This window comes from Prunus avium, chromosome 1, assembly GCF_965620075.1.
Source record: "Prunus avium chromosome 1, drPruAviu1.hap1.1, whole genome shotgun sequence".
Lineage (NCBI taxonomy): Eukaryota > Viridiplantae > Streptophyta > Magnoliopsida > Rosales > Rosaceae > Prunus > Prunus avium.
Genome location: NC_142284.1, coordinates 15,405,793 through 15,412,897, shown reverse-complemented (window position 1 = coordinate 15,412,897; position 7,105 = coordinate 15,405,793). Strand labels below are relative to the sequence as shown.

Sequence of the window (7,105 nt, the reverse complement as noted above, 5' to 3'; positions counted from 1 at the left end):
GTAGGACACATGGACGGTGGGAGATTGAGGGTTGAAAAGAAGCATAGCAAGCAGATGGAGCCGCAAGCTGAATTTGAAGCATAGTCATCTTCTGATGTTTGGTAGCGTTGGAGGTGCTGTGACTGCGAGTCCTCCAACTACATTTTGCGAGTGTGTGATGCGAAAGTGTTTGAATTTTGGCTCCAGAGAATTTCGGGTTTTATTTAGCACACTATAGGGCCTAGGTACTGTTCAAACCGGCCAAACAAACTAATCCCATCGGTTTAATTTGTGACTTGAAAAATTGTGTAAGTAGTTGCACCAAACGAAATAGAATTTTTTTTGGGCAATGGTATATATTTTGGTAATCAAATTGGTTTTGATTCCAATTTTTGACAGTAGTAAACGTTTTTAATGGGTATCCATTTTATTTTCATTTCAATTTTTGACAATAATTATGATTTTGATCGGAATCAATTTTGTTTTCATTTCGATTTCCAACAATTAGTAAACAATTTAATTGGAATGTCTCACTCTGATTCTTGATTAGTAAACATGCTCTGGAAGTCTAAAAAGAGTGTGTAATCTAAAACCAAACTAGAAAGGAAAAGCTTGAGTTAACTAGACAAGAAGTTGAAAGCTCTTTATCTGCTTTAGGGTTTGCAATGGTCTTGGCTGCTGTTAGTGGGCTTTTTTATGTTTGTTTTGCTTGTAAGAGTCGTTTTATGGTGAGGGTGTCATATATGGACCATAGATGTTGACCTTCATATTAGCCACATAATTCATATGAATAGTAACTTCACTTAAGTTCAATGAAATGATCTTGTGGCTAATATGAAGGTCCACATGAGGGGTCCATATATGGCACCCCCACTATAGAATTTTGCTTGCTTGTAATGTTTTGTTTCTAGTAATGAAACTTTCTCGACCAAAAGAAAAACAAGAAACACCCAATTTAACCTCCCCTAGCCTAGTAGATGGCATGTATTTTCAAAATTCCAATCCATTTTTGTAAGTTGTTTGGTACATCTAGGTTGGCCCAGGCTGCACTAGACTTAAGTCCGTTGTTTTGTACAAGTATAGGCTGGATTGTTGTAGACTTAAATAAAAATTTATTTGAAATTTCATTTTAATATTTATCAAATTATCTAATAGCATAGTTTATTAATTTATTTAAGGGTACTGATTTTCCCACTCCCCTTTTATCCACCTACACTCCATTTTTTTTAAAATTGTATGTTCTCACTCCTCTTTTGTTCACTTACACTCCCTTTTATCTTATAATAAAAAGTATTAAAAAAAAACAAAACAAAAAAGAGTGTAGGTGGATAAAAGGGGAGTGAGAAAATCACCACCCTTATTTAAAAGAAAAGTACACAAAAAACTTTGTAGTTTGTTTTTTTGCCAGTTGTCGCGTGGTCTCAAAAAAGACTTCAAATTAAAACGTGTATTTATTTATTAATTACATAGGATGCATGCATATGCTTTTTTTTTATTGTCCCATTAATTTGTTATTATTATTTATACAAGGATTATTTAAATTGTTATCTCATAAACATTTGGTCAAGAATAAGGATATCTAGTTCATAATACTATGCTCTAATTGAACATATCTTCCCTTTTGTCTTCTCATATTGAGCAAATTTATCGTAGAATCTTTTAGATTCAGTTATAGAGAAATTAACGTTTCTATTAGATTATTTGTGATTCAACATTGTTTGTGTATCATGGCATTCTATAGCAAAGCATAATAAAAATCAGATGTGCCAAGACAACACCCCAATGCTCTTGATTCATACTAGAAAAAGTGGTATATGGAGTTTGTACAACGTCGAGGAAGACAAGGTCCTATGTTTGCAATTAAAAATTCCAAGTAAGGAATATTATGGTTCCAAACAAGGATTTAAGTATCGAGGGTTTCAAAAATATCGGTGGTCCAAAAAACATGAAAATATTAATGGAAATATCGACAAAATATCAATATCGATAAAAATTGAATAAAAATGATGGAAAGTGGTAGAAAAACACAGAAATTTGTGATGAAACTTTATAAGATGTTCAATTAGTCAATTATCTATTGTTTTGACACAAATTTTTTTTTTTTGAAACAAATGCATTGTATGAGGAGTTTGAGTGATTTAAGTTAAGTACAGTGCGAGCTAACAAACACTGTAACTTAAAAAATGAATAATATGCAAGTAATAAAAGGGGTTTACAGTCCCGATCTCTTGGACCATAGGAGTCCAAGAGATTGTGGTCACCCACCGTTGTATATTAATCCAATGGTTCAAAAAAGTTTCTTAAAAGGAGTGCAAGAGTGAGTGAACCGTTGAATTTATATCCAACAGTGAGTGACCACAAATCTCTTGGACCCTTGTAGTCCAAGAGATCAGGACTGTTATATATTATTATGTAGGTTAAGAATAACAAATGTAAAGATACATAACAATAATAAATAACTTTATAAATAAATAAATGAATAAGAGGGATTTATGTAAATACATAACAAAATTATAAATATATATATTCAGTAATAAAAGGGTTTTATATATCGTAAAAATATTAGCAATATGTGTAAGTTTATTAAATTATATTTTTTATATATGATAATTTCTTTGATCGAGCAAGTGCATTGGCTTTTCTCTTTAAATAAATATACCATATAAATATAATACATAAACCAAACTTGACAAGGACATCACAACTGACCAAGTGGAGGAGAGATCAGGTTTGTCGTCTTTAAGAGCATGTCCAGCAGCAGGGGTTGGGGGGTTGGGGGGTTGGGGGGTTGGGGGGGGGGGGGGGGGCTGGGGGCGGGCTGGAGCAAAAACAGGTTTCCAGCAATAAAATCCAGCCCGGGCAGAAGGTGGGACCCAGCGAACTGGGCTGGCCCGAGGGCAAGTCCAGCCCCAGGTCCAAAACTCGGGCAAGCTGACGTCACGATGACGTCAGCGCTACAGTACCGCTACAGTGCAGCGTATAGTACCACTCTGCCATGTGTCGCGTTCTGGGCTGTCCGATTAGAATTTTTCCTCAAATCCAACGGCAGTTAATTTTTGTGCAATAAAAAAATTTTAAAAAATCAAAATTTTTTTTCTATAAATACCAACCAATACTCTTCACTTTTAACACCAAATCCTCATACATTTTATTCTTCTTTCTACTATTATTCAAGTTTTGAAATGTATCTTAAATTTGAAATTTATCTGAAATTTGATTTTTGAAATTTATCTTAAATTTGAAACTGAAAATCTTATCCGATATGAATAGTATTAACACGTAGGAACCCAAAAATCTTACCCGAAAATATTATCCAAAATAATTGTTTAAGTAAAAAAAGTTGTGAAAAAAAACAAAAAAATGAATAGTAGTTGCCATGGCAAGGGTTTGACTGTTGGAAACACACATAGCTTAATATGGCAAGGGCAGCCACTATTCACATAAATAGTGTCAACCCTAACCCCCCTTGCCATGGCAAGGGTTTGACTGCTGGAAATACTGGGTTCGCAAACAGCTGGTGTCAAGTTTATGAAATTTTGGCTTTTAACTGTCTCTTTGGACTCGGAATTCCATGCATATTTCCAGCCCAGTGCCCAGTGGATAAGGTAGGAATTGGAAGTACATCTAATCTACTTATTATTATAAAAACAATTTAAAATGTTAATGAATTATACTCTTCTCACGATCTAGGACCCACCTAGATTGGGGACATGGGTAATTAAAAAGAATGTACACCGTGTCCTCCAGCAAGAGCCTAGAAGAACTTGATCATCGTAGCCAATTCTCTAGATTGACATTATCTTGGTTTCCTCCTGGCCAAGGTATTAAATATCGATAATATTCCCGATATTATTTCGATAATATCTGATTTTTAGGGTTCGATATTTTAACAACTAACCATAGTGTTATCGTTAATATATTGATATTATCCCGATAATATCGGGAAGATATTTTCAACATTTTTATGAATGATTTGGGCAATATATTGATAATATCTCGATAATATCCCGATACAAAACCCAAAAAATGTAGAGAACTGAAAAACCCACACCAAACTCACAGACAAACAAACCAAACAACACAGCAAGCACGCAGATTCTTAATGCTCAAGCAGCAAAATATTCTCACACAGACACAGAAGAAAAATAGAAGGAAGAAGACTGAAGCTAAAACTGATAAGCTTCATTCAATTAATTCAAACAGCAAGCAACATCACAAAATACAAATAGAGGCAACGCCTCTTTTGAGAGAGAGAGAGAGAGAGAGAGAGAGACTTTTCAGCAGAAACAATATACTTACTCTACACATAGAGATGATGAAGATAGTGAAAATTTTGAACCTCATAAGAACTCTATGTGGTACTAAGTCACTCATGTATCTTACTACGCAATGTATAAAGTGTACAATATTGTAGTAATTCATTATATATAAATGATTATGGTGTGTTTAATCTTCTTTCATTAATTACTACATATTTTCTACACTTACGGTGTTTGCCAGCTCACTATATAATCAACTTAAATCAGTTAAATCCATCATGCAATGCATTTCTTTTCAATTTTTTGTGATAAACTAATAGATAATTGACTAAATAAACATCATGCAAAGTTTCAATAAAAAATTTCAAGTTTTTCTTACAATTTCCGTGGTTTTTATTCAATTTTTTACGATACCGATAATATCCCGATATTTCCAACGATATTTTCGTGTTTTTTGACTTCCGATATTTAAGACCTTGCTCTTGGCAACGATTAAAAAGGAAAAAGAAAACCAATTATTATTATCTATAGACAAAAACAACGAGAAAATAAAATATTAGCTATCCTATTTGAATCTAATACCAAACGCCACCCTAAGATGAACAAAGATGAAATCCTATTTCCTACTTGATTTGAATACCTACATAATTTCATCTTTAAAAATTGTATTCATAATTTTCAATTGCCTATATAAGGACTATCTTTACAAACATTATGTCAGTTTCATACTACATACAGTACTCAAAAGATCTAAAAAATTCATCAAGTCTCTGTTCGGGTTTTTAATTATGGGTTCAGGTATGTTTTTTCAGATAAACAATTGTGTTTGCATATTAAATATTTCTTTTGTAATTTTATACGTTTGGTGGTTTACCATAAAATCATATCGTTTGTAAATCATAATGAATCATGCGTTATTTCGCTTAATTACATGCATTACATCTTCTCGTATTGACACATTTCTTCATCTATTGCAAATATTAGCATATGTTTAATACTTTTTATTAATTTTCCATAAACTTAAATTGAGCGATTCTTTTATGTTGCAATTATTTCTAGATTTTTTTATTTTTAAAAAAATGAGATAAACCCACATGTTTTTTTAAAAAAAAAAAAAATACAAAACCCACATGCACCACATGACATGATATCCCAATTCAATATGTATCGTGGTATCATATGGTGTTACAATTCATCCATTATATAACACGTGTATGTACTGAAAATATGCATTAATTCAACAATTATTTTGTTTTGTTCCGTGCATAAAAACTCTTTCTTAATTTTGTATATGTAATTTATATATGTATTTCACATAACTATGGTCTCTCCAATCGATTTTTTTTTTCCTTCTCCTCAGATTGGGCAAATTTGCCTGAGCATCTTTTGGACTCAATTTTAAAGAGACTAGTGTCACCTTACTAAACACAACCACAACCAGACTATATTCGGTTTATTGTTGTTTGTATGTCATGGTATTGTGTTGCAAAACATAATAAAAGGCATCGTCCTCCTATGCTTTTGATTCACACAACCAAAAAAGGTACATGGAATTTATACAACGTCATGGATGGCAATTTCCTTGATTTGCAATTAAAATTGCCGAATAAGCGATTTTGTGGTTTTTTCAAAAGGATGGTTAATAGCTATGAACTTGAATTTGGTAATAACCTTAATAAATCCGTTTTTTAGGGTTAAAGGGAGGAAAAAGAGAGATGATTCTACCATTGATCTTCCTCCACTAGATGGTAAAAGTGGTTTTAAACCAGTGATTGCCGAATTTGTCATTAAGGCTACAATCTCAGCAGACCCAATATTGGATGCCAACAATTGCATTGTTGTTGTCATATACGAGGGAAGAGGTCAATTGGCTTTCATTAGACTCAATAAAGACACAACATGGACTTACGTTGATGAAAGTTTGTGCTTTATTGAAGATGTTGTTCATTTTAAAGATAAATTTTATGTTGTTAAAGAAGGGGGTGGACTCTTTTCTTCTGATATTACTACTCAGTCGATCTCCAATAAACAATTGGTTGCAGAGGGCATGAAATCCGATCAGTTAGAGAAGACATACCTTGTGGTTTTAAATGATAAAGAATTGTGGATGGTCCAAAGGTATATTAAATTTGAAGACGGCAGTCGTGTGACGACAAAATTTAGAATATCCGAATTGAATTTTGACAAGTACAAGTGGGTTGACAAAAAAACCATAGGTTATTTTGCTATCTTTTTAGGTGATAACTTTTCAATATCTGTCTTGGCTTCAAATGTTTCAGGATGTTAGCCGAATTGTATATATTTCAATTGTGATTATGATCGTTACATAGGTTATCGCAAAAACCGTTTGCGTCATGATTTTGGTATGTATAATGTTGAAAGTCAAAGATTTTCAAAGCCTTATACCCCAGATGCTAAGGCTCTTATAGAGAAGATCAGGCAACCTCCATATTGGGTGTTGGCAACTTTTCAGTTGTAAAAATATATATACACGTGTTAGTATTTCTTATTGACTTCAATCCATTTAATCACTTTTTCTTCTCTAAAAATCTGCATTGGGTTTTAATTTTACTATGTTTACTGTTTTGTAACGTTTGTTAAAAGTTTGTAAGAATTGTGTAATTGACTCTTTGCAACTTACTCTAATTAATGTTGTTTGTGTAATTTTTTTCATTTACTGTAAATTAAAAAAACAGTTTTAAGGAACTAAATTGATATCCAAACTTGCTCCTCATGAAACAAACTAAATAAAATTAACATTTAAGATCCTAGAATATGTGGCTTTGGGCACCATTTTTATTTGTGCTCTTAACTTGCTAGAGACACAAATAATTGGGCTCTATGTCCAAAAGCCACAGTGCAGCCAC

At 32.7% G+C, this 7,105-nt stretch overlaps 1 pseudogene; it reads left to right on the top strand.

Annotated features, from left to right (window-relative positions):
• Nucleotides 1–5,026: 5,026 nt before the first annotated feature.
• LOC110774395 (putative F-box protein At1g65740) lies at nucleotides 5,027–6,717 on the top strand (annotated as a pseudogene).
• Nucleotides 6,718–7,105: the final 388 nt, after the last annotated feature.